Here is a 27220-nt window from a genome sequence, read left to right as displayed (position 1 = left end):
GGGCGGCCCTAGGTGGCTGGGCAGCCGACATGCGCCTCAGGCCGGCCCTGTGCGGCTGGGGGGCTGAGGGCGGGTCTGGCCACGCCATGCGATGCCACCCCCCTGGCTGGGCTGATAGGACTGTGGGACTCCGGCAGCAGGTGCAAGGAGTGGCCTGACCCGCCTGAGGGTGGGTCCAGCCACACCACGCGCCTACCACCCCCCTGGTGGGACTGAAAGGACTGGGGGACTCCGGTGGGGCTGAGGGGACTGGGCGCCGCCACCTTGTGGCTATGGGCGCCACCATCTTTGTGACGGTGTGATGGTCAATTTGCATATTCCTTCTTTATTGCATACGATAAGGGAATACTTGAATAAAATAAATAGTACACCCATCTAAAGGAATATTACATTTTTTAAAAAGAAAGTTCCTTTAATTCCCCCTTCCACTTTGAGGAAAGGCTGAACTTAGTGAATCACTTCCCAAAATAAAGTATGGAAAAGGAAAAATAGTAACCTTACAGTGGAGAAACCTGACAAACATGACCTTGACCAAGTGATCTAAGTTAACATCACCAGTAAAGTCATTAATATATCCGACACTCCCTCACATGACATGATGAGAAGGGCAATTCAACTTATTTCCAAAAATCCATAGCCCCATTCTAATCATCAGACAAACCCAAGTTCAGAGATGTCCTATAGAATATCTGACCAGGACTTCTCAAAACTGTCAAGGTCATAAAAAAAAATCAGAACAGATTGGGAAACTGTCAGAGGAGACTAAGGAGACAGGACAACTAAACACAAATGTGGTATTCTGGATGGGATTGTGGAAGAAGGCTGCCCACATCTCCTCCTTCACTTTTCCCACCAACTTCATTTCTGTTTACACACTGCAGACATTTCATTGCAGCTGAACCAATCTGACTGCCAACCCCCCAAAATAACAAGCCTGTTTCTCAAATCCACATCTCACCTGGCAAAACCTAACTCTAAACTTAAAAAGTCACTCACCCATTGTACTATCCAGTATCCTGTATACTTTATCTATAATAGGGATGGCAAACACTGGCCATCAATACTCCTACACCCATGACAACATTGCTCAATGATCACAATAGCCCTTCCCACTAAATCCACACGGTGCCTCTAACTACTTCTTAAGGCAGTGTTCCATTCAGCCACCATCATCAATCAAAGCTGGCCCATGAAATAAACCCATTGCCATATATGGTCTCTACTATATTAATCTGTTTGCCTTGATATGTTCCTCCATGGATTTCATGTATAATTATTTATATATACCCCTATCTTGTCCTGAAAAGGATTAATGAGACTTGTAAGACTACATGAACCATAAAAGTTAATAAATTAAACAATAAAAGCAAAAGAATAAAGAAGACCCCAACAATGGTGCCAAGCCAAGGCTAAGCAAAATGCAAAGCATAAAGCCTGTATGCCCACTCTGGGGTGTTCCACAAGCCTGGCTCTGGCTTTCTAACAGCCATCACAAAAAGAAGAACCCAGTCCACAATCCAAGAGATAAAAGCAAAGTACTGAAAAGAGGAACTATTCTTGGTACTTATTCCAAACAGTCCTTGTTTGTACAGCAAAGAGAACACTATAGAATGAACAAGATATACAAGACACACACCTGCCAGTTTTCAAAGGGTTGGGTTACTCTGACAGTATCCATCAGGAGAGACCTATGGTATTTAACAAAGCCCAATGCAGTTAAAGTTATTTTACAAAGAGCAAGTGCAAGTTTTAAAAATCTTTTACTTGTGTCCTCCTTCATTGCCTCCCAAACTAAAAATATACTCTTTGAAGATAAGAACCATGTTTTCTACCTCTTACATATAACTCACCACACTTTGTATTCTGTAAAAAAAAAAAAAAAAAAAAGTAGTCTTCAATACCAGTGAGAATTTCCACAGTGCAATTCCAGTCACTCTGGTAAAAATTCTCTATCCTAAACATAGGAATTCCCACTTCTAATCAACAGAATAAAAATGATAACTGAAGCCTTAACAGAACTGCTAAACCTTCTATACTATTACTGAATCACAATTTATTTTGCAATATCCCAAGGCATTTTTTTCGGGGGGGGGGGGGGGGTTGCATATCTCTAGCACAAGGCTTGCAGAAATGCAAAATCAATATCACAGAATCTGATCAAATAAATAAAACCCATAGCAAAAGCTTTGGCAACCCCTATCAAAGGAAAGACAATATCATTATCTTTCAAGAATATAATCAATCAATAGCTCTTTACAAACCAGCTGACAAAGGCAGGTTCATTTTTTAAAACAACTCTGCAAGTCTGCTAGTGGATAATGAATTATAATGTAGATTTTTCCCTACTTCTTTCCAAGAGTCTATAGTTTCAGTAAATGCCAAACTGCCATAGAACTGTACTTCTCACCTCTTCCATACACACATTCTCTCTCTCTCTCTCTCTCTCTCTCTCTCACACACACACACACACACACACACACACCCCCATCAAACAAGCTCATATTTCCCTTTATGACAACTACCTACTCCCTCTCCTTCACCTGGTCAAAGCAGAAATGCAATGAAGACTCATAAATTATTTAAGTAAAGTGGTTATAAGAAACATACATATTAAAAAACTTAAATTACTACTCTTAAGCACAGGCATTAGGACACATTAACAATCCTCTATTTGTATTTGATTAATGGAAATCATTAATAAATTAGTAGCCTAATCATACATTGGTTTAGCTCTTTTATACACTTAGTGTTTCAGTTTGCAGTATTCTCTCCATTTGGTATTCGCTGTATGTAGACACATCCTATCATCCCAGGAGGGGAGTGCTGTAATGAATAAAAGAACATGGACGGGACTGGGGGGCAGGGGAGGAGGATGGACACCCAGTGGACTTCAGAAAATCGAATTCCTGCACCTCTGTTTCTTCATCTATTAAAATGGGAAATGACAAATTATCTGTACGTGGGATGATTATTGGGAAGATTAAATGAAGTAAGATTTGTTAAATCTTTTATATGCCTAATAAATGCATATAAAATAGATTCTCAATAAGCGTTAGTTCTCTTACTCTCTTTTTACAGGTAAGGAAATAGAAGAAGGTGAGCAGGCATCTTGTCCAAGGCCAATGGCGAGTAAGTGCAATACACAGGCTAAATGTCTGATTTAGGGCCTAATGTCCTTTCCACTACACCATGCAGCCTTGAAATAGCAGAACCCAACACCTCATGCTCATCAATGTTAGGCACTCAACACATGCAAAAAAAATGTTTTTTAACAATCTGAATACCTATTAAATACCCGGCATTATACTAATATCTTTCCTCGTACTTACCCTATAAAGTAAGTGCACTTATCCAATATTACAGAGAGAAATTAACTTGTCCAAAGTCACAAGGCTAACAAGTGATAATGCAAGATTAATCCAGGTCTGTTTACTCCAGTACTTTTACCCACTGTCCTGCCCCAAAAGCATGCAGGTATTTAGAAATCATTGTTTCCCCAAATTAAGTTTTAAATAGCCTGGAAATGTTTATAGATTCTTCCAACTTATTAGTGGAATCATCCCTATAGCTCCACCATTCTTTCTCCTTAAATTTGTTCTTGGTAGATGAAACAATCTATAGTAATTAAGGTGACAAATTTACATTTATAGTTTAGTGTTATTTTTTTTCACTTTTATTAGATGCAACTTCATATATTGTCTCACATCTCTAATATTTCCAAGATTCCTGTGAGGTTGGAACCATTACCATTTTACAGAATAGAAAACAGACGTTTGAAGAGGGTAATTTGCCAAAAGTATACAACTAGTAAGTGTAGGACTTTACTCTGGATCTCTCTAAGAGAAAAGTGCACATACTTCTGCATCCATTGAATCATTTAATCATTTGCATTTGTCACCTTATCAGAGCTGAGAGAAGTGTGTATGGAAGGATTCCTTCACCAAACATGTAATAGAAAATAAGGTCTAAAACGTGATAGAACAATAAAAACAGGAAAAATGAGAAAGGTTGTCATGGATTTCTTCCTTCACCAAGGTTTTCAGGTGATTTCTAAAAGATGTTTACAGGGCAGATATTTTCAACTATTCCAGACAACAGAGAAAATGGGGATAGTTTACCAATTCATTCTTAATAGCTGGCTTAATTTTGACACCAAAACCAGGCAAGAATAGCAAACTAAAAAGCAAATATTATGTTTATCTTGTCTGATGACAGATGCAAAAGTCTTAATATATTTGAGTGAAAAACACAGGATATATGTAGAATGACCCCATCTGTAAAAGAAAAACCATTGTGTATACACACACATGTATGTGGGTATGGTTGGATATATAAATGTATATTTGTACTTATGTACACATAAATGCAGAGATATAGGTTTGTAATATAAATCTCAAACTGTTAATAATGATTCCCTTGGAGTGAAAGAAATAAAGAAGACAAGAAGTAAATGGGAGATTTTCAACTTTAACTCTATATACCCATACATTATTTGAATTTTTATAACTAACATATATGTTTGACAATTAAAATACATAAATGAGTAACAGGGCCTAAATATTAACTTGCTGTTATCTCCTCTACTTGTTAGAGCAAAAATTAATTCTTTTACCCACTCACTGGGCATTCCTTTATTTAACAAACACTCAGAGTACAACTCTTGTTTGGACATTGAGCTTAGAGTAAGCGCTTGCGCCAGCAGGTACTTAGAACCTATTTTTGTTGTTGTTGTTGTTCATCCTCACCCGAGGGTATTTTTCCATTGATTTTTAGAGAGAGTGGAAGGGAGGGGAAGAGACAGAGAGAAAACATTGACATGAGAGAGACACATCCACTGGCTGCCTCCCAAATGAGCCCCAACCAGCACCAGGGATCGAGCCTGCAACCGAGGTACATGCCCTTGACTGGAATCGAACCCGGGACCCTTCAGTCCACGGGTCCACGCTCCAACCACTGAGTCAAACTGGCTAGGAACCTACTTTTTTAAACCCAGGATGGAACAACACTTACTTACTTCCATAACATACAGTGTTGAGTTTTAAATCAAGTTCTAATTTTAAACATTTATTAGTTTTTAGGTCATATGCCAGGGTTAAGAAATATTTTCTTTCTCTGGAATTTAGACTACCTTTATTCTAAAAGAGTGTTAACAAGTAATTTGTATTGTTCTGTGTATTTTTTTTCCAATTAAAAAAACGTATTTGTATTTATTCATTAAACAAAGGTTAGAGTCCCTGGTATGTGACAGGCACTATGTTGGACAATGAACATGCAAAGATGAATAAATAACTTATGGACTCTACCCTCTAGGAGTTGAGAATTCTGCATATGTCTGATCCAAACTAGTACACAAAAACTGAAGCATATACCCTAGTAATCCTGCACTTCCAAGTGAAACTGGCAAGCCACTTAGTTAAAAAATAAAAGCTAATTTCAGTTTAATCCAGAAAAATGTTAATGTTTATGAAAAATGTGAAATTGTCCAATCACTTTCATATTAAAGGAAGAAAACAGAGAACATGAAGCTGCAGGAGAAGAGAAAGCCCCATGTCCCAGTGAGTAGTGGCTTCTAGGATTAGCTATGACACTAAGAAGCTGGGACCAGGTTTAACTGCTCTGTTTCCCCACAGGAAACATGCAAATCATATCCACCTTATTAGGATAGAGAAAAAAAATTTAGTTGAGAAAGCATAACAAAATCTAGTGAGTATGAGGCACTGTGGCCGTAACACCTGCTTTTTGTTGTTGATTTATTTATTTATTATGCCCCCACTTGGGCAATGATTAGCCAAGCAAATCTGCAAAGACAATTTGAGTTCTGTATGCCTCACAAAGTGGAAAGAATGCAGGAAGTGGAGTCAGAAGACCTAAGTTTATATTCACACCATTATTCTTACTAACTTTATAAGGTTTTTAAAAAGGAGCAAATTACTTAACCTCTTTGCACCTTACTTTCCTAGCAGTAAAACAGACATAAATCTATCTTACAGTATTATTTCAAAGACTAAATAAGAAAATACATGTGAAAACAAGCAGAAATGATTATAAATCAAATAGACATTTTTCCAAAGAAGATACACAAATGGCCAATGAGAACAGGAACAGATGTTCAACATCATTAGCCATTAGGGCATTAGGGCAATGCAAATGAAAACCAGATACCCCTTCCCAGTAGAATGACTACCCTAGACAACGTTTAACAAGTGTTGGAGAAATAGGAACCCTCAAACTTCGTTGGTGAGATTGCAAAATGGTACGGCAGCTATGAAAAAGCTTAGCAGTTCCTCAAGAGGTTAAACAGAGCTACCATAGGACTCAGTAATACCACATCGAAGTATTCACCCAACAGAACAGGAAACCTATGTCCACACACTTATAAAAAAGTGTTCATAGAAGCATTACTCATAATAGTAAAAAAGTGGAAATGTGGTATATCCATATAATGGAATATTATTCATCCATTAAAAGGAATGACGTATTGATATATGCATAATATGGAGAGCCACATACTTTATGATTCCGTTTACATGAAATGTCCAGAAAAGGCAAATCCACAGACACTGAAAGTAGATAAGTGATTCCCAAATGCAGGAGAGAATCGGACTAATAGCCAATGGGTTTGGGGGTGTCTTTTCGGGATGATGAAAATGTTCTTGAATTAGAGATGTTTGTCCTACTTTATGAATATAATAACGCCACTGAACACTTTTAAAAAGTGGAGTCTAAAGTATATGAGTTTTATCTCGGTAAAAGAAAATGATTTCGCCCTAATCGGTTTGGCTCAGTGGATAGAGTGTTGGCCAGGTTCAATTCTGGTCAAGGGCATGTACCTTGGTTGTGGACACATACCCAGTAGGGGGTGTGCAGGAGGCAGCTGATCGATGTTTCTCTCATCAATGTTTCTAACTCTCTATCCCTCTCCCTTCCTCTCTGTAAAAAATCAATAAAATATATTTTTTTAAAAAGAAAATGATTTCATAAATTTAAGTTTCTGCTACTTTTCATTAGTAAATATCCTACTTTTCTCAAGAGATTGTTCCTATTGCTTATAACACCTAGGAAAGCTCTTTGAAGTTCAATGTTACACGGATAAATGGTATCCTTAGTGAAGTCAAACTACTAATTATGCCAGAGAAACTTTCTCCAGATCATATTAATTTGGTATAATTTTATTTCTTCAAAAGTCCTTATTAATATCAAGTGTGTTTTTAGGAAGTAGAAAAGAGCTTCAAGAAGTCTTTATTAAGCACATGAAAAACAGGTCAAAATGTAATCTTTTCTGCTTTTTAAATTAGCAGACATTTAGTTTTCAGATATAAACCCAAATAAATGAATTTGCAACCTCTACCATTTCACATGTTCTGCATTTTGCTGTCAGACTTCTAGGTCCATCCATCATCAGCTCCTAATCTCATCCACCAATGATTCCTTCCAACTATTATTCACAGGGGTGCTTGGTAAACTCTTTACATCCAATCAATGCATCCCCTAATGTGTGGGTATTTACAGAGTAGGCCCCCTTTCCAAGGTTAGATTGTTTGAATAAACATACAGCAAAATTATTTCCTGGAATTTTGGATGCACAAACCATCTACAGAGTTGTGTAATGCTTTCTTAAGTCCTTTGGGAATATTTTAATGTATTTGGTCATGGGGTGAAAAGCAAGTCACCAACTTCTGTCCACATAAAGCTTCCTGGTTCTAGAACAAAGAAGTATTTTATTGCTCACAGCAAAAGGAAGATATCTTCCTTCCATTTAGTATTGTGATACCAAAATAGCACACCAATGAAACCAGATAGGTGAGAGCATGACCCAAGGTGCGTAAACAAAGATAAACCTCCTTTATTATGTATTCTACCTTGGGGAGGTTGAAAAAAGTTTCTCGCACCTAAGAAAATAAGGTTCGTTAAGCCAAAGAAAACCGTATGGATTCCTATTTTCCAACACAGGGGGTATTCTGAGTGGCGATTTTAACGGAAGGTTTGCCAACCTTTGCTAGAATGCGTGGTGGGTATGGTTGGCACAGACAGAACGTGAAGGAAGAGGTGACCTGTCAAACAGCCGCTATCAAGTTACTCCCTCAACAGCACTTCCAACTTGCAGGGTGAGGTCTGTGTATGAGAGAGAGATGTCAAAGCGCCAAGGGAACCGGGGGCTGTCCAAGCCCTGCATCCCAGGGCGGGATCCCTCCCGCACCCTCAGGGGCCGACCACACCGCGGGTCCAGCATGCGTCCACCTAACACACAGAAAATAAACACATAACAGGAGGTCCTGGCCGGAGAGCCTGGCCCCCTCCCTTTGTGGCTCCCCCAAAGGCTGAGGGATGTCAGCCTGCTGTAGGCCCGCGGAAGCCGAGCCGCTCTCCGCGAGGGAGGCGTCCGGAGCCTCGCGCAGCCCGGGGGCCCGGAGCCGGCGTCCCCCACCCATCGGGCGGGCCGATCGCCGGCCACACAAAGGAGCCAGCCGCGGGCGCTGGGCGCGGGGACTCGCCCCGGAGCGGGCGCCACCGGAAAATACGGATGGACGCCTAGACCTGTTGCACGATTCGGGTGCCGGGCACCCAGAAACGAAGAAGGGCGCTCAGCAGGGGAGGCGCCAGCGGCCCGGGCTTGGCGGGCCGCAGCCGCACCCCGCAGGCGGCGCGGAGGCGGAGGCGGGGACCGCCCGCCCGGCTGCCCACCTCGGGCGCTTTGTCTGCGGCGGCGGCGGCGGCGGGGGCTGCGGGCGGGGGCGCCCTTCCCTGCGCCGCGCGGCCCGCGGGGGGAGAAAGCCGGGCCCGCCGCCGCCTCCGCCCGCCCGCCCGCGCTCGCCGCCGCCGCCGGGCCTGCACCCTCCTCCCGCCCGGGCCGCCCGGGCCACACGGCGGCCACACTCACCTGGCCGGCGCTGGCGCTGCGGACCGGCTCTCCCCGGCGGCGGGAGAGGACGCGGGGACGCCGACGGGACGCGGGAGGGAGGAGGGCGAGGCGGGAGGAGGCGGGCTGGGGGCGGGGCGGGCGCGGGCGGCGGCGGCGCGCAGGGCTCCAGCCGCTCGTGGCAGATCGTGTCCAGCCCCTGCGTGCGTCAGGCGAGGGGCGGCGGCGCAGGCGGCCCGGCGACCTCCGAGACCCGCGGTCCGACCCGCGTCCGCCCGACCCCGCACGCGCCGGGGTAGCGGCTGCGCGAGACCCCGCCCAGCTGGGCGAGGGGGCGGGGCCGGGAGCGCCTGGGCGGCTGGGGGTTGGGGGCGGCGCGAGGAGGGGGCCGCGTTGCACCCCAGGACCGTGCGTCCAGGTGGGAGCCGCCCAGCCGCCAATGCGGGTCCTGGGAGGAGCGCGGGACCCAGAGTCGGGACCCAGAGTCAGGAAGGACCCGTCTGCTTGACCCCTTGGCATGTGTTTTCGCTCCTCATCCTGCCATGTGCAGTCGGTTCAAATATGTGGTGGGCAGTTTTTCAAAATTCTAACATTGACATTCTCCTTTTTTGGGGGGGAGAGGGGAATTCCTTTTCTCCCCAGTACCTACCGCCAGGAAATGCCTGGAGATGGTCCCCCCACCTAACCCTGCCTGTGATGTGCTGAAGGGTGAAGGCACCTGGCAAGGTGGGCGCAGAATGGGTTGAGGCGAGGAAGGGCTGGGATTCAAGGCCTTTGTTTTTCCTTGAGGATCCTCCCACTGGACAGTCCAAAACGGCCCTCTGACACGGGCTACTTCCCCATCTTCACCAACTCCGGTTATTTTTTTCTCCAAGGTACTGACTTCATGGTCTCTATTCTTCTAATTTTATTGCGCAAGTCATTTTTACGTCATTTCCTGAATTCGGTTCAAAAGAGTCATCAACTAATACAAACTCAGGGCAGCCTGTGTTCCCAATCCCGGGCATTCCCTATTACTCACTCTGCTACTCACTTCACCGTCACCTAATGCCATGACGGAAATCTCCCCATTCCAACAACCAGGCCACGAACTTTCTCTCTACTAAAGTTCTCTAATTTAAAATACCATGGATAGATTCTTCCTCTTGTAATTCTGTGACTAGTAAGCTGTCTCCACTACTTCAGCCTCTTTGCCAGTCTTCAGTTGGTCAAGCCTTTCTAATTTCACTTCTGCTTCTGTCTCATATCACTGGGAGAGAATGCTCCAAAAACAGAGGCTGCCTCTTGAACATCTTTCGGAGGCTCTCCACCTGGACAACTAGAATCAAGTTAATTCCTATGATGTACAGGTCCTTCTGTGATCCGATCCCTAGACCTCTTCAGCTCCAGCTCTCCCTCCCACCACATGTCACACAGCAAGTGCACAGGCTCTGTCTCTGTGCCTGAGTATATTTTCCCCCATCTGAAATCCATCCCTCATTTAACCAGGTGAACCTCCTCCTGCGTCCTTCAAAAGATAAGGCAGCATTTCCTCTTTGGAATCTTCCCTGACTTCCCCTCCTTTCCCCACACCCACAACCTCACCCTCTACACTTAGGCTGAATTAAATATTCTTTCCTTTCTGTTTTCAGAGAGCTTTGTATCTATTCTCTGTGACAATCATTAGCACTCTCTTTTTGCCCATTGTTTTGCCTGGTGGTCTTTTCTTACTAGACCAGCCTTGGGCAAACTACGGCCTGCTGACCGGATCCAGCTTGTTTGAAATGAATAAAACTAAAAAAAAAAAAAAAAAAAGACCATACCCTTTTATGTAATGATGTTTACTTTGAATTTATATTAGTTCACACAAACACTCCATCCATGCTTTTGTTCCGGCCCTCCCGTCCAGTTTAAGAACCCATTGTGGCCCTCGAGTCAAAAAGTTTGCCCACCCCTGTATTAGACTGTGAGTTCCTTAAAAGGATAGAGATTTTTGTTTACTTCATGTTTGGCTCCCAGACTGCACACAGCTCAGCTCTAAGAAGGTTCTCTTTAAATATTTGTTGAAGTGTTGATGTCGTTATTCATTTCAACAAATACATGTTGGGCATCTACTCAACAAGAGGGAAATACAGCACAAGCCATAGTCCCTGCCTTCTTTAGCCTTCCACAGCATTCTGTTCTCTTTTGCTAGATAGCATTCTCTGCTTATCATTTTAAACCCTCTCCTACTGCCACTCACATTCTTTGCTTGTTTTAATAAAGCAAGAGCATGCCAAATAACTCATATTAGGAATTCACAAAACATCCCTGCCCTTCCTCTTTCCATACCCTCTAGTTCCACACTTTATTACCCAGATAAGGGTAACTGCTGCAGCAGAAAAAAACGTTAGATTGTAAGTGCAGAGAATGAACTTTGGGTGCTGTAGTTATCTTCTAATAACCACAGAGAATGCACATAGTTCAGTCACTTAAATGCACTTGGCCTCACTTCCGGAGGTCCTTTGGCTCTATGATTAGCATTCATTTTTAATATTTTGTTTAGTAAGATAAGCATATCATTATATATGTGTAAATTGTAGGGACTACCAGATCCTGGCAAAACAAGCTGTCCAACATATGCTTGAACTCCGAGTGTAGGGAACCACTCACTACCTCACAATAGTATTCATCTTTGAACAGTCCTGCTAGTTGCTACATTGAACTGAAATGTGTCTCACTATACATTTAGTAGGTAGCTATGGTATTGGTGGAAACACCACTGAACTTAAACACAAAATGGTATGTGAAAGGGCAAGGGCTAGGCCCTCCACCTTGGCCCAGGGTAAGGGCTAGGCCCTCCACCTTGCCCCAGGGTAAGGGCTAGGCCCTCCACCTTGCCCCAGGGTAAGGGCTACGCCCTCCATCTTGCCCCAGGGTAAGTGCTCCATCTTACCTTGGCCACGTGTTTGGCAAGGAGCTTCTTCCCGGAAGTCTAAGCCTCTGCTAACCACACCCAGGAACAAGACACCAACTTGTGCCTGGCCAATCAGCAGAGCACAGTCCTTTCTCCTCCCCTTACTCCAACTCCCCCTATATAACCAGTCTCCACACAGAGTTATCTCTCTCTGCTTCCTGCCGCTGTGTCGGCAAGATGGGGGAGCCGAGCTAGCTCGAATAAAGACTCTTATGCTTTTGCATCGGACATGGCTGGCTCCCTGATGTGGTTTCTTGGGGATCCTGAAATCTGGGCATAACAGTATGGTTTATGATTATCTAGCTGTATGACCTTGAACAATTGCAAAACAGCTCCAAGTATGAGTTTGCTCAACTCTAAAAGGGGGGAAAGAAATAAGACTTTAAATCATCATTATAAATATGAATACAATGTGTATTAAGATGTCCAGTGAATCCGAAGCTAGTACTAATGAGTATTGAGTCCCGAACAGCCCATTTCCCCTTCTGTACATAGCCTTTGAACATTTGAAGTAAGCAACCATACCATGTGCCTTCTCAAACCGCCCTTCACTTAAATACCCCATTTATCTCCTCCAAACACTCATCTAACGAGATCCTAAATAACTCTTCAAATGTGGCATATGGAACTGGCTCCAACATTCCAGCTATAAAGGGAGGAGTAGAGAAGTACAATTTTCTGCATTCTTCGAATGATATTTCAAAATTCAGTTTGATTAATATTTTTCTACCATCCCATGCTATTTTTATAAACATTGTTTTTGCCAACTAAAAACAAACAGAGATATCCCCAAAATATTTGTTCAGTCTTTAGCATGCAAACAGCTATAAAACTCTATCCCCTCCCATCTCTACTTGTGCAGTTTAGTTTTGGAGACTGAGTGCAGATCTTTGCATTTACTCTTCTTAAATACTGTTTTGGAAGTTTATGTACCAGGAGCCCTTATCAAATAGGAAGCAGTGAAATGAGAATAACATTTAAAAAATATTCAGGGGTGGGAGGAAGAATTCCAAAGTTTCTTGAAGCAACAAGTTTCTCAATTCCTAATTTCTCCCCTACCACTTCTCTTAGGCTTTTTATTAGATACTACATTTAAATATCACCTAAAATTATATCGCTTCTCACACACAGTTTGCTTTATAGTGTACATTGCTCCCTGGAACTTCTGAAAAACTCACTAAGCTAAGACAACAGGTACTGCAATGCCATTTTCCTGCAGCTCAGCAGGGTTAGGTAATTTACTGAACACTCACTCTGCACCAAAACCTGCTTCTTGGAGAAACTGCCTCCACACAGCCCCTGCTGGACTGGTGGCCCCAGGCAGTAGTACTCCTTAGCTCTGGGCGGGCACCTGGCCTACAAACAGTCAAGTCATACCTATTCAGAAATGACCTGGGGGAAAAACTCAATTCCAAAAAGCTGGTCCAATCAGACAATCAACTGGGGAAGCTGAAAACAAAAGGAGGCACAGAGGGTGGTGGCCATGGGTGACAACACCAGTGAGCCGATGTTAATACCAGCCAATGATAAGCAGAAAACATCCTTTCACACATCCATTCACTCATCCATTCAATAAATATTTATTAAGCATCTTCTCTGGTTTAGGGGCTGAGAATGCAATATGAGCAAAATCCACAAAATTCTGCCACATGGATCTTGCATTCTAGTGGATGAGAAAGGCAATAAACCATAAATAAGGCAAACAAAATCTTAGAAGGTGGTAAGTGTTGGATAAATATAATGCAGGGAAGAGGACTAGAACTGCCAAGGGGGTGGGGTCCAATTTTTAATAATAGGAACAGAGAAGGCCTCACTGAGAAGGTGGCATCTGAGCTAAGGCTTGAAGAAGGTGAGGCAGTGAGTCTGTAGTCCAGAAAAGACACATAATAGTAAAAGCGGAGGGAGCCAAAGGGTAGTGGGCTAATCACAAAGCAGACATCAAGAGAAAAGCAAAATCAGGCCACACGGAGAGCAGGGTATTCAAAATCTAACTGGGAGATTTTAAAAACAAAGTGGCCCCAGACCTTCCCCAGACTCACTACATAAGAATCTTTGCTAATGGAGCATCAAAATCTGTATTTTTAAAACATTCCCCAAATGACTGGGATGAGAACCCTGATCTAAAGAAAAGATCCACCAATTCCTTCTGATACCTTGGGTTCTGAACATCCATCAAATTCTGTGTTCCAGAAAGCCAAACTCAATTCGCCTTTCTCTCCTCCTAGGAGGCTTGATTGTTCAACTTTTCTGTTATTCCTGGGAAGCCTATTATCATGGCTGAGATCTCAGTTTTTCTAATTTGCACATGTATACTTCTAAACTGAACAAACAGGAACCAAACCCCAACACCCTGTTCCCTGAGGACACATGTTTGAGTTTCTTGCAACCAAATTTGCCTAACATACCACACTCACTACACTATGAGATGCCAGCACCAGAACTGCAACCCTGGGCTGGTGTTCATTCTGCACTTCTTGCCTTTAGGGACAAAACAAAAAAGACAATTTGTGGTTCTTTCTTTAGCCTTTCACAATCAATTTCTGAAAAGTTGTCCAAGTATTGTATTTTAAAATCTATAGGTATATAACATTCATAATGTACATTTAATACATGATCAGTTTCTTAAGAAAATACTTAATAATTTTATTTAAAAATTACTTTGAATAGTCAGTGTGTCAGTTTTTCCATTTGACATTTTAATTCTAAGCTCAAAATTTTTCTCTTTCACTGAGGCGGTTAAAAATATCTAATATATTTTTAAAATATACTTTTATGGTTTGCGTTTTTGTTTTAGTTCTCCTCCCCCGCATGGGCCTTCAATCACACTTTTACTTTTTTTTTTTTTTTTTTTTTTTGTAAACAGGCCAAAGGAAAGAGTAAAAAGCTGTGTTTTATTTTTTTGTAAAATCAGCAAAACCTTTTTCTAACAAAACTAACTTCCAATTGTGGAATCATAGGATTTTAAAGCTGGAACATATCCTATCTATTTCAACATCCTCATTTTCCTGTGACCCTGAGATATCAAGCAGCACACCCAACTCTAGAGTTAGTTAACAAAACATCAAAGATGATATCCAGGTCTCCTGACTACTCATTAATATAAGCTGAAAGTATTTGAATATTTGCAATACCAACTGTATGTATATAAATAGATGTTACATAATTTAGGCAGTAGTACAAATTTATCTCTTAAACATCAATAGTATTTTTAAAGTATTCTGAATAGCCCTAGCTGGTTTGGCTCAGTGGATACAGCATTGGCCTGCAGACTGAGGGGTCCCAGGTTCAATGCTGGTCGAGGGAATATGCCAGGGTTGTGGGCTTGATCCCCAGTAGGGGGTGTGCATGCAGGAGGCAGACAATCAATAATTCTCTCTCATCATTGATGTTTCTATCTCTCCCTCTCCCTTCCTCTCTGAAATCAATAAAAATACATTTTTTAAGAAAAAGTATCCTATCTAATAAAGATGGAATATACAAATTGACCATTACACCATCACAAAGATGGCAGCACTCATAGCCACAAGATGTCAGCACCCAGTCCCCTCAGCCCCTCTGGAGTCCCCCAGTCCTTTCAGCCCTACAGGGGGTGGCAGGCCCACAGTGCGGCCAGACCCGCCCTCAGCCCCCCAGCTGCCCAGGGCTGGCCCGAGGCACAGGCAAGCCTTGGATGGCAGCTGCCCAGCCACCAAGGGCTGCCTGAGGCTCAGGTAACCAGGGCCGGCCGAGACTTGTGCTGCTGGCAGTGGCAGCAGCAGAGGTGTGATGGGGGCGTCGCCTTCCCCTGATGGCCGGGTTGCCTCCCGCCCCTGTAGGCTCCCAGACTGTGAGCAGGCCAGGCTGAGGGACCCTCCCCCCCTCCAGTGCATGAATTTTCATGCACCTGGTCTCTAGTTCTGAATAATAGAAAATGAAACAAAATTTCAGACTAAGAAAAGGTCCCTAATTTCAGCATTAATTTACTGTCACTCTTATTAGTATAAGCTTTGTAATAGAGTTTAACAGGTGCCAAGTTAAAAGCAAATTGTCCAGGAAAATTTTTTTAAATACTTCTGGCAATGTATAATACATTACATAATAGAGTACAACATTGCCAATTTTCATAGTTCTCACCAATAAATTTTATTTCAGAAAGTACCATTATATGTCAACACTATATATGTTCAAATAGGTATTGTTGAGTCAGAACTCTTTGGTTGCAAGAACCAAAGCCAATTTGAACTGGATTGGAGTAAAGGGATGATAGATTTTTCTGGAACAATGCTCTGGATTTCCTGGAATAATACTGAAGTAGCTCAAGAGCATTGAAGAAAGAACTGCATTTTGGGGGACTTCAGAGACCCAAGTAGAGTCAGCATCTTTCTCGGTACCTTCTTGCTCCTCTCTGACTCATCTTCAATCTGTCCAACAGCAGCAAACCCGTCTGTTTTACTACAAGAAGACAAGTCCCGGGTAGCACTGGGTGTACATCCTCTAGCTTATGGATAGCTCATGTAGAAAAATATCAGGGGTGGCTGATATGTTGGGTCACATGAATGTTCAAACACCTGGGCCAGGAGAACAAGATTAGCCTGGGGTGTGTTTGGGGGGGGGGGGGAGGAAGGGGAGAGGGAAGGGAGAGTTCTGTATCATAATTGGAAGCTTCCATCATGGAAGGAAGTTCCCTTTGAAGGAGTTAGGGGAACATCAGGAAAAGGGGGAAAAGGATCATCAGGCCGACAAAAAACACTACTCATCACAAGATATGTGCAAGATAGGTTTAGAAAACCAAACCTCACACTAAAAGGAAATTTTTGTGAATTTTGTTTTTACCCACTCAAATATGAACTTTAGAATGTAAATTATTTCTAGTCTCATTTTATATTAAAACCCTACACTCAAATACCTTTTTTTTCTAGTTTGTTAACGCATCTTTAAAACCCTACCATAGAAAAGTCCTTCGATTTATTTATGATTATGGCAGAAAAATACAATGTTGCTTGATCAGAGCATTTTTACTTATTACATGCATCATAGTTTTGAAAATTTAGATCTAAAAATATTTCATTCAAAGTTTCAGATACAAAAGCACTTAATTGTCCAATTCAACCTGCCTAGTGAAATATTCAGGTCTCATTTAGAAAGTATTAGTTATGGAGAAAGTTCTTTAGTCTCTGTTGCATGGTATTTCAGTATAGGGCTAGGTCCCAGTTATTAGTAAGACATAAAAGAATGTGAAAAACAAGCTTGGTCCAAGTCACAAGGTTGCCTTTTGTTTTTCTAATATGCTCCAGTCACAGCCTGAACACAAAGGTCAAGAACATTTACCTCAGAGATCAAGTGATATGTTCTGCTCTAGACTTAAAATCTGAGGCCAGAGACTAAAATGTTTCTTCAATGCTAGCTTCAATTCTCTCATGGTCAGAAATGGCGCTCTTGTTTATCTACATGTGAAGAAAACAAGAGCTCTGTGTTCTTGAACAAAATAGAGACAAACCACATTTAAAAATAATCTCCACCCATTGCCAGGTTCCTTCCGCTCTGTCACTCTCTCCAGCTGCTTGGAGATGTGTGTGAAATTCAGCTGTGACTCCAGCCGCTGAACAGCAGGCCACTCAGGAGAAATCCCGTTGCATGAACTCGGAGGAGGCACCAGCAACACAAAAGTAAAGAATTGATTTGGTTGTGGGATAAAGTAGAAAAAGGCAAGAATTGCCTTTTGTATCAGTCTAACTTTTCCTCTCCTTCTGAATAAAACATTATTATGCAACAAAGAGCCTTTAAACAATTACTTTCTTATTTCAACTGGAGATTTGACAAATACAGATTGTGTCATCCTGGGCTAGAGCCACTTCTCAGGGTGTGGAGTTACTTGATTCCGGTCCTGTGGATCAGTGTACTCAAAACATGTGACACAAGCTAGGTCCAGGCCTCACTGATACTATCTTAGATGTGGGGAGGAGGGGAGGGAATGAAAAGCGTGTCTCTGTTTGGGGACTTGAAGAAAGGCAACCACAGAATGGGCCGGAGTTGACCATTTTATTCCAAAAGTTTTTGTACAGATATTATGCAAATAAACCAAGAAACACATTCTATCAGCATTCCTGACAAGGAGAAAAATTACAGCCTAGATGTTTCCATTTAAACGATGGCAGCAAATCTGGGACAAGAACTGTTGCAACTGCTCAACTTACCTTCTCGAGAAACAATCCTGAAAGTCGTGTCTTTACAAAAATTATGTCTACAGTCTTCCAAGGAAGAATATCTTACTCTGGAACAGTTTTTGGAGATGCTGTGTTCCTGGGTGTGTACAGGAAGATGTGTCATTTTCATGTCATATGACCAACTTTTGAGCGTTTTACTTGGAAAAGGTGAGAGAGAACACAAACATGGGAAAAGATGTTCAATGACTTATTTGTTCGTGCAACCAAAAATGTAGTGTTGGTGCTGCTTTAGAGACATGGACAGTGAAAAGGATATTATGTTTGCTCTCAGTCTAATTGGGAGACAGGAATCCAACCAAACTTTCCAATGCAGCATGGAACCCACTGCTAGAGCTGTCATTAAATTCTACACAAAATGCTATTGAGACCCTGAGAAGAGTCACTGCCGAGTTGTCTAGTGAAGGCTTCCTGGAGGCTTTGCCACTGAAATTGAGTCCATCAGAAAGAGTCAGGATTATATAGGTTAGAAAAAGGGAGAAAAAACACAATAAAGAGTGTGTACAGTGGTTGAGAGGCACTAAAAAACATGCTACTTGGAGGAGAATTTTGAGTATTCTTGCTGTGGGTACATGAGCATAGAGGGGGCCATTTGAAGTGAGGATCCAAAAGAGAAGAACCTGTGGGCCAGAAAATTCAACATCCTGCAGAGGGAAGGCAGGTAATGTGCATGAGTGAAACTGAGCAGGTCTAAGTGCAAATGCATTCACCGTGAGAAGGAGCAAGAACCTCTAACTATATTGTACCTAATTATGCTTACCTCCCAAATGGTAGAGCTGGCTTCTTTTCCCACACCCTTGCCAAGAATAGGTACTGTCAGTAATATTGTTCATTCATTAAATAAATATGTATGGAGTGCCTTCTATTGTGAGGTATTTGCATTAGGAATTGAGGATATAGCAGTGGAAAAAACAAAAATCCCTACCCTTCTGGAACTTGCATTCTAGTGAGGGAGACAGACAAAATAGATAAAGAAGTAAAATGTTAAATTGTCAGATAAATGCTATGCAAAAAAATAAAGGAGGGACAACCAATGGAGAAGGGGAGACAGGGTGGATTTTAGATAATCGGGAAGGCCTCACCAAGGTAACCATGGAACAAAGGCTGGGGGTGGGAAGAATGGAGAGGAGGCAGGGGGTGTGAACAAGGGAGCTGTGCAGACACCAGTTGTGGGGGAGCACAGGAGATTTGGTTGGAAAGTTTGTAAGGAAGACATTCCGAAAAAAGGAGTGGGCTGAAGGCAGCCCGCCCTGTTTATCAAAATTCTGATTTAGGGGAGTTTGGCTAAAGGTGGCTGCTCCTAATTGTTCCTTGACCTTTCCAAACAAGTCTGTGCATGTGCAGACCCTTGGGTGTTTACCGGAATCTTTATGCTTAATCTTTAGGTGTCCTTGCTTAAAGGACCATACAGACACTTTTGTCCTCCCAAGGTTACTTACCCTACAGATTGTATCTAAAAGATAAATTTTATCTCAAACTGCTAAGGCAGGCGATCGAGGATGTCTGGTTCCTTTAGCCAGGAAGTCCCTTAGCCGTCTATTTCATAGAAATCCTGTGTCAGAGTAATCATTCATCTTTCTCTCAGGGTCTGCTGGTCAGCCCTGGCAACCAGTGGGATGAGCATTTTAAGCAGAGGAATCAACAAATCAAAGGCCCTGAGGTGAAATCCTACCTGTCAGGGCAGGGAGGTTAAGGGGAAGGGGATGAAGGAGAAAGAAATTGTGTAAGGTCTTTTAGGGAATTATAAAGACTCAGGCTTTTGCTCTGAACAAATTGAAAAAGCTTTAAATGGTTTGGAGCGGAGGAGTGATAGGTGGGTTTGTATTTGTAAAGACTCACTGGGACTGCTCTAAATGCCTGGCAGGATGGTGGGTGGAGGGTAGAAGCACAGACCCACTGAGAGGTGAGAGCTACTATTCAGGACAGAAATGGTGGCTTGGACCAACATGGGGCAGTGAGGGTGGTAGGAAGTGGTTAGATTCTGATTGTATGTTAAAGATAGAGCACCATCATTTCCAGACAGATTAGATGTGGGTATCAGGAAGAAAAGAGGAATGCAGGGATAACTCTGGGTTTTTGGTCTGAGCTAATAGAACAGTAATATTCCATTTACTATGGGGAAAATTGTGTGGGAGAAGAAGGAAGGGGCATATACAAGAATAAACTCAAAATGGATTAAAGTCTTAAATGTAAGACTCAAAACCGTAAAACTTCTAGAAAAAAAAATAGGTGGTAAACTCTCTGACATTGCTTTTAGAGAAATATTTTTGTTTATATATCTCCTCAGGCAAGGTAAATAAAAGAAAAAATAAACAAATGGGACTACATCAAACTAAAAATTTTTGAACAGCAAAGGAAACCATCAATAAAACTAAAAGACAACCTCCTGAATGGGAGATTTTCATTAATAATATATCCAATAATGGGTTACTATCCAAAATTCATAAAGAATTTATACAACCAAAAACAAACACAATAAACAATCCAAGTAAAAAGTGGGCAGAGGCCCTGAATAGATACTTCTCCAAAGAGGACATACAGATGGCCAGTCTATATATATAAAAGCCTAAGCACTGAACCACCAGTCAACTGGTCACTATGATGTGCACTGACCACCAGGGGGCAGACACTCAATGCAGGGGCTGCCCCCTGGTGGTCAGTGCACTCCCACAGCGGGAGTGCCGCTCAGCTGACCAACCCATCCAGGCAGACCACCAGCCTGGTGGCAGCCACTCACTCCCTCAATAGTCCTGCAGGTCCAATCTCCAAAGAATGGGCAAAAGTAGGTTTACAGTTGTGAATAAATTATTATTTATTAATTTGTTGTATTACTTTCCATATGAACAACTGTAAACCCACTTTTGCCTATGCCTGTATACAATAGAATATTACTTTGCCATAAACAGAATGAAATCTTACCTTTGTGACAACATGGATGGACCGAGAAGATACTATGCTAAGAGAAATAAGTCAGAAAAAGACAACTATCAGATGATTTCACTTACATGTGGAATATAAGGAATAAAATAAGTAAACAAACAAAACAGAAACAGACTGATAGATACAGCAAGCAAACTGATGATTGCCAGAGAGAGGGTTGTGGGGGCGGGGGGGGGGGGGCTGGGTGAAAAGGGAAAGGGATTGAGAAGTACAGATGGATAGTTATAAAATAGTCACAAGGATGTAAAGAACAGCATAGGGAATCCTATATAATAAAAGCCTAATATGCTAAGTGTCCGGTAGTCTAGTGACCAGTTGACTGTTCAACCAGTCAACACGTAATATGCTAATTAATATGCTAAGGCCACTCAACTGCTCGCTATGACGTGCACTGACCACCCAGGGGGCAGATGCTCTGACCCGTAGATTAGTTTGCTGCTGGGGTCTGGTCAATGGGGACTGAGTGAGATGTGTTGGACACACCCTGGAGCCCTCCCGCAGACCCTCCCTGGCCTGATCGTGCACTGGTGGGGTCCCTCAGCCTGGCCTGCACCCTCTTGCAATCTGGGACCCCCCAGGGGATGTCAGAGAACTGGTTTCAGCTCGACCCTGCAGGTCACTCCTCTTAGGAGGGTGCCAGATGGAGGGCTCATGGCTGGCGAGCACTGCTGTGGCAGTGCGAGCCTCTCCTGATTGGGACTGATTGGACGAGAGCCCGTGGAAGACGCAGTGGGACGGGATGAGTGGGAGCAAGAGGTAGGAGCTGCAGGCAGCATTGGACTGCGGGTTTCGGCCCGAGGCCTGCAAGCCACCCAGAGGAACCCTACCTGTGCATGAATTTGTGCACCGGGCCTCTAGTGTAATTAATAATATTGTAATAAATATGTATGGTACCAAGTGAATACTGGACTTATAGGGTAGATTACTTCATAAATTAAATAAATGTCTAAGCACTATGCTGTACACTTGAAACTAATTCTATCTAATAAAAGACAAAAGGGTAATTGACCGTACCTTTGCTACGCTTCCCATTGGCTAATCAGGGTGATATGCAAATTAACCCCCAACCAAGATGGCGGCTGGCAGCCACCCAGCTGAAGCGAGCAGGAGGCTTGCTTGCTCCAGTGATGGAGGAAACCAAGGTTCCCCGCCTGCTGTGGCCCGGCTCTAAGCTCAGAAAGCAACAAAGTTTCAATTATAGAAGCTAAACAAACCCCAGATACCTGCTTTCAGCCGGCGGTGGCCACGGAGCTGGAGCCGGCTCTCAGCTCCAGTGACAGCAACAAAGTTTCAATTATAGAAGCTAAACTAACCCCAGATACCTGCTTTCAGCAGGCCATGGCCTCAGAACTGGAGCGAGCAAAAGCCAGCTCTCAGCTCCAGTGACGGCAACAAAGTTTCAATTATAGAAGGTAAATGAATCCAAGAATAAAAAAGAAAAAGAAAAAAAGGAGAGACTGGGAGCTTCAGTCACCGGCCAGCCTGAAAACGGCCCTCAGCCCCTCACCAAGGGTGGCCAGGCACCCCAGTGGGGACCCCCTTCCTGAAGGGGGTGTGACCAACTGCAAACAGCCATCAGCCCCTCACCCAGGCTGACCAGGCACCCAAGCAGTACCCCCACCCTGATCCGGGACACCCTTCAGGGCAAACCAGCCAGCCCCCACCCATGCACCAGGCCTCTATCCTATATAGTAAAAGGGTAATATGCAAACTGACCCTAACAGCAGAATGACTGGTCACTATGGCACACACTGACCACCAGGGGGCAGATGCTCAATGCAGGAGCTGCCCTCTGGTGGTGAGTGAGCTCCAACATGGGGGAGCTCTGCTCAGCCACAAGCCAGGCTGATGGCTGCCAGTACAGTGGTGGTGGTGGGAGCCTCTCCTGCCTCCTCAGCAGCGCTAAGGATGTCTGACTACAGCTTAGGTCTGCTCCCCGCTGGCAAGTGGACATCTCCTGAGGGCTGCCGGGCTGCCAGAGGGATGTCTGATTGCCATCTTAGGCCCAATCCCCCAGGGAGCAGGCCTAAGCCAGCAGGTGGTCATCCCCTGAGGGTTCCCAGACTGTGAGAGGGCATAGGCCAGGCTGAAGGCAACCCCCCCTTGAGTGCACAAATTTTTGTGCACTGGGCCTCTAGTCCTATATAATAAAAGCCTAATATGCTATGTGTCCGGATGTCCAGTCGTCTATTCAACCAATCAAAATGTAATATACTAATGATATGCTAAGGGTGCTCAACTGCTTGCTATGACGAGCACTGACCACCAAGGGGCAAAGTCAACCAGTTGTTCTGACATGCACTGACCACCAAGGGGCAGATGCTCAATGCAGGAGCTTCCCCTGGTGGTCAGTGCTCTCCCACAGGGGGAGTGCCGCTCATCCAGAAGCCAGTCTTATGGCTGGCGAGTGCAGCAGCAGTGGTGGCAGCCTCTCTGGCCTCTGCAGCAGTCGGACATCCCTTGAGGGCTCCGGGACTGCAAGAGGGCACAGGCCAGGCTGAGGGACCCCCCCAAGTGCACAAATTTTGAGCCCTGGGCCTCTAGTATAAAATAATATTGAATGTCAACTATAATTTAAAAAAATTAAATTAAAAATGCGTGAGCTATGCATATGTGCATATTTTTGGAAATTTTTTTCATACCCTATATAGAATGCTATTTATATCCTGCTTTTTTTTTTAGAGAAAGAGTGGAAGGTGGAGAGACAGATTGATTGGTTGCCTCCTGCACGCACCCCAACCAGGGCCGGGATAACCTGCAACCAACGTATGTGCCCTTGACCGGAATTGAACCCAGGACCCTTCAGTCTGTGGGCCGACGCTCTATCCACTGAGCCAAACAGGCTAGGGAAGTGGTCGGCAAACTCATTAGTCAACAGAGCCAAATATCAACAGTACAACGATTGAAATTTCCTTTGAGAGCCAAATTTTTAAACTTAAACTATATAGGGAGGTACATTATTATTAACTTAATTAGGGTACTCCTAAGGCTTAGGAAGAGCCACACTCAAGGGGCCAAAGAGCTGCATGTGGCTCGAGAGCCCCATTTGCCGACCACGGGCTAGAGCTTTATATCCTGCTTTTAACAATTAACTGTGAGCACAGTTCTTCATAATGAAATAAACTTTGAATATATAATTTTAATGACTACATAGTGTTTGATACTATGAATGAACTATACTTTAATTACCCAATGATGAACGCTGAGATTGACTTTTGTTTTGCTATCATATATGTTGTAATGAACATCCTCTCATATATAACATGACATCACTCTGATTAGTTCCTTAATAGAAATTCCTGGAAGTGGAAATTATGCTGTCAAATATATGAACATTTATAAAGTTTCTTGATACATATTGGCAAACTGCTTTCTAAATATACTGTCACAATTGATGGTCCCATTAGCACTGAGGATTGCATTAAAATGTTTTTATTTTCTAAGTGTATGGGCAAAAATGTCTTCTTTTAATTTGAATTTTCTGAATTACAAGTTAATACATATATTAAAAATTTATAGTTCTTTCTTTTATGAATGCCCCTTTGTGTTTTTGATCATTTTCTATTAGAATATTTTAAAATTTTATTCTTCCTTTATACAGTATTAAGTATATTGATCTTTTTTGTCTGCCATGTTTTTCTTAAAATTCTTTATTAAGGTATTACAATGCCATGTGTTTTTTTTTACAAAGATAGATATACAAAGATTTACAATTATTTTATACATAAATGTATTTATCTTTTCCTTTAGAAAACTTGATTTCCTTATCAAACACTTCTCTTTCAATGTCTGTGATGTTGTTTTATCCTATTTACTATTTCTCAATTAATTTCTCCATGGTGTCTAACTGACACTTCTTTCTCTTTCAAATAGACATTTGTCATGGTCATTGGCCTTTTTATGCCAATGTCCTTACACTCAGAGATCTAATCTATTCCAAATATTTCAATGCCATTAAAGACTGATCCTCTTAATCTAAAAATATTTTTCTGAGTAATATAGTTACACAGTATCAAATTTAAAAGTACAGATAATATACAGGGAAAAATAAGTCTCTTTTTCTACTGACACCCAGCCATCCAGTTTCTCTCCAGGAAGGCACTCACTATCACAGGCTCCTGCCGAGTCTTCTAAGAATATTCCATGCATTTACAAATATATGAGTTCATATGATAGTATATAAATATAAATTATATATATAATATTCCCCACACAATATTAGCATGCTGTGTATGCTATTCTACACATTACTTTTTCACTTGAATAACAGATTATGGAGATCTCTTCCTACCAGTACACATGAGACAGCATTGTATTTCATTATTTGAATATACCATAACTTTTTAAAGTAGTCTTCTAATGCTAAACATTCCATTTGCTTTAAGTCTATTACAATCTATTATAAACATCATTTTGTACTAGTAAGATAAGTACTTAGGACTAGAATTGCTAGGTAAGAAACTATGTGCACTTGTTATTTGGAATGATTATTGTGAAATTGCCTTTCATTGAAGTTGTACCAATTTATACCCCTCCAGCACACTTGGTATGTTTGTTAAAAATTTCTTTTGGCCTGGCTGGTGTGGCTGTGATTGAGCATCGACCTATGAACTATGAGGTCATGTTTTGATTCCTGGTCAGGGTACATGCCCGGGTTGCAGGCTTGATTCCCCAGTGTGGGACATGTAGGAGGCAGCCGATCAATGATTCTCTCTCATCATTGATGTTTCTCTCTCTCTCTCATTCTCTCTCTCTCCCTTGTTCTCTGAAATCAATATGTCTATATCTATATCTATATCTATATCTATATCTAATCTATATCTATCTATATCTATCTATATATATAAGTTGTTTTGGCTTTTACCAGTCTGGTAAGTGAAAGATAGCATCTAATCCTATTTAATAAAAGACAAAAAGGGTAATTAACCGTACCTCCGTTATGCTTCTCATTGACTAATCAGCAAGATATGCAAATTAACTGCCAACAGAGATGGCAGCCGACAGCCACGCAGCTGACGCAAGCAGGAGGTTTGCTTGCTCCAGTGATGGATAAAGCCAAGGTTCCCTGCCTGCCGCAGCCTGCTCTAAGCTCTGAAAGCAACAGCTCCAAAAGCAACAAAGTTTCAATTATAGAAGCCAAACAAAGCCCAGATACCTGCTTTCAGCCAGCCTCGGCCTCAGAACTGGGAGCACCAGTGACTGCAACAGAGTTTCAATTATAGAAGGTAAATAAATCCCAGAATTAAAAAAAAAAAAGAAAAAAAGGAGAGGCTGGAAGCTTCAGTTGCAGGCCAGCCTGAAAACGGCCCTCTGCCCCTCACCCAGACTGGCCAGGAACCCCAGTGGGGACCCCAATCCTGAAAGGGGTGTGGCCAGCCTGAAAACAGCCATCATCCCCTCATCCAGGCTGACCAGGCACCCCAGTGGGGACCCCCACCCTGAAGGGGGTGTGACCAACTGCAGACAGCCATCAGCCCCTCACCCAGGCTGGCCAGGCACCCAAGCAGTACCCCCACCCTGATCCGGGACACCCTTCAGGGCAAACCAGCCAGCCCCCACCCGTGCACCAGGCCTCTATCCTATATAGTAAAAGGGTAATATACAAACTGACTCTAACAGCAGAAAGACTGGGAATGACTGGTCACTATGACACACACTGACCACCAGGGGGCAGATGCTCAATGCAGAAGCTGCCCTCTGGTGGTGAGTGAGCTCCAACATGGGGGAGCTCTGCTCAGCCACAAGCCAGGCTGATGGCTGCCAGTACAGTGGTGGTGGTGAGAGCCTCTCCTGCCTCCTCAGCAGTGCTAAAGATGTCCAACTGCAGCTTAGGTCTGCTCCCTGCTGGCAAGTGGACATCTTCCGAGGGCTGCTGGGCTGCCGAAGGGATGTCTGATTGCCAGCTTAGGCCCAATCCCCAGAGGAGCAGGCTTAAGCCAGCAGGTGTTCATCCCCCGAGAGGTCCCAGACTGTGAGAGGGCACAGGCCGGGCTGAGGGACCCCCCCCTCTGAGTGCACAAATTTTTGTGCACCGAGCCTCTAGTGTAATATATAATTGGGTGAGGACTGGCATCTTTTTTACAGGTTCAAAAGCAATCTATTTCCTTTTTAGTATTTTTTATATCAATTGCTGTCCTCACTTTGATATTATATTGAATAATTGGTCTTTTCTCTTGTTAATTTATAGGAATTTGATTCTGATATATGTTGTATAAATTAGTTCTCAATTTTTTAGTTTACATAGTATGGTTTTGTTTCCTGCAGAATTTCTGTGATTATTATCTATCC

The 27220-nt window shown here is 42.9% G+C and overlaps 1 protein-coding gene across 1 annotated transcript in view; it reads right to left on the bottom strand.

Annotated features, from left to right (window-relative positions):
• Nucleotides 1-8987, bottom strand: part of SESTD1 (SEC14 and spectrin domain containing 1) — a 104051-nt gene extending 95064 nt beyond the window's left edge. Inside the window, exon 1 of the mRNA XM_070422657.1 lies at nucleotides 8879-8987. The gene's annotated coding sequence lies outside the window, so the exon portion shown is untranslated. The remainder of the gene's footprint in view (nucleotides 1-8878) is intronic.
• Between the last annotated feature and the right edge of the window lie 18233 nt (nucleotides 8988-27220).

Source organism: Myotis yumanensis, unplaced genomic scaffold, assembly GCF_028538775.1.
Source record: "Myotis yumanensis isolate MYYU_CA2020_CCGP unplaced genomic scaffold, mMyoYum1.0.hap1 SCAF_8, whole genome shotgun sequence".
NCBI classification, from domain to species: domain Eukaryota; kingdom Metazoa; phylum Chordata; class Mammalia; order Chiroptera; family Vespertilionidae; genus Myotis; species Myotis yumanensis.
This window is presented reverse-complemented; position numbering and strand designations above follow the sequence as displayed.